The sequence below is a fragment of the Phytophthora parasitica genome, assembly GCF_000247585.1.
Source record: "Phytophthora parasitica INRA-310 unplaced genomic scaffold supercont2.48, whole genome shotgun sequence".
Taxonomy (NCBI): Eukaryota; Oomycota; class Peronosporomycetes; order Peronosporales; family Peronosporaceae; genus Phytophthora; species Phytophthora nicotianae.
Window position 1 is genome coordinate 306910 of NW_008649034.1, and position 1776 is coordinate 308685.

Below are 1776 nucleotides of genomic sequence, written 5' to 3' on the forward strand. Positions count from 1 at the left end.
TTCTCTTCGTGCCCGAGTGATGCAAATTTGCATCATCGGTCATTTTCTTGAAAACCACTTGGATTTGTGGCAATTTGAAATTACCAATCAAAAGCCCACATTGAGCTGGATGCGACAAAAAAAAGCACAAGATAGCGTAAAATAGACGCCTCAAGAGCCACAAACGAAGGCACCCTCAGACTAAAAAAGGCCATCGTCGCAAAGTGAGATGAGAAAGGACAAGGATGGAAGACACCACGAGCGCCCGCCCTGTGTACACGCCATTTCGCCACACGCACGCTTCCCATGGGGGCTTTAGCGTCTTTGCTGGAGCTGCTACTCCAATAGATTGCTCCCCCCTCGCCATATTTCAGCGGTTTGTATCGCCTGAAATGCTCTGCTCGCTAGTAATGCGTACGCTGTAACCAAAAACGCACGAAAATGGACAATTATGACTTTCAACGAGCTTCAGACGTGGATTGGAATTATTATTTTCATGGGAATTTACCGTATCGCTCGCCCTCGTCCTCAAAGCGCAACTGCTTTGCCGAGTATCACAATCAGGTGGCTACACTGTAGGTCATCCCTCCTAGAATTGCCTGTCTCTGTAAAGAACAGAGTTGATACACAAATTAATATAAATATTTGTATTGGTAAAATATGCACTATCCAACCGGGCACGAAGAGATACGCACGATCAGAAAGTACGTTTTTTGCAATTTTGGTCAGAACCTTGTACTTGCTGACCGTGCGTATATGTACTGTATGAACAAACTTGTTCATACTCGAAGCAGCTTCTCCTCAACGTCATTTATCTCAGCCAATCATATACCTTGAAAAGATGCAGAATGCTGGTAATGAAGTTGCTGGCCACGGTCTGTTTGGGAGCAGCGCAAAAGCAACCTCGCGGTCTTTCCTGTCGCCCTGCATCCGAACAAGAGGCCTTGAAAAGGCAGCAAAGCTTTAAGACGAGCAAAGGTTTCCTCCACGATTTATACTTTTGGTCCGGAAAGGATTTACGCTTAGTTTTACTCAACTATGCTCTTACACATCCCACGGTATCGTTGTAGCAACTAATACCGTATCACTATCTGGAAACAGAAGGAAAGAGAAAAAAAGTGTTAGCTAATAAGATAATTTTCCGCAGCCCTTTTCTTTCTGAGAACCGACCTGAATGCAACTATGACTACCCCTATATAGTAGAACTAGCGCTCTTGTGGGTGTAACATTGTTTTTAGTTAATTTTTTTAATTTGAAAAATGGGATACGTACTACAGTAGTAGTTCCGTATCTAACTACGGAGCGATAAACGACGTTTAGCAAACAACTCCCGCCATCTTCTTCGTGAGTTTGATAGTCCAGTGCGATCTTGATATGATGCCTCGATGTTGCCCGCGATAGAGCAACGTAGAGTTGCCCGTGTGAAAAAACCGGCTGGGGCAAGTACAACCCAAATTCTTGGGAGCGTCTGTCCTTGAGCCTTATTGATTGTCATTGCAAAAGCTAACTGCATCGGGAATTGGCGGCGACGAAGCTCAAACGGCAATCCTTATACTTTATAAAAAGTAAATTTTAGATCTAAGAACTGGAGTGTCGCAGAAATGTGCTATTAATACTTACTGTCGCATAAAAAGTAGTGTCATAGGTTATTTTATGTACCAATCAGAAGCCCAGAAAAGCGTGACTCTACAGACAGACGGATATTTACTTTATAGTTTAAGATATATACAGAATTCCCCGGCAAATCCACAACTGCAGTCGTTGATATTCCTCGTGCAGTCAGTGGTCAGACGCGAA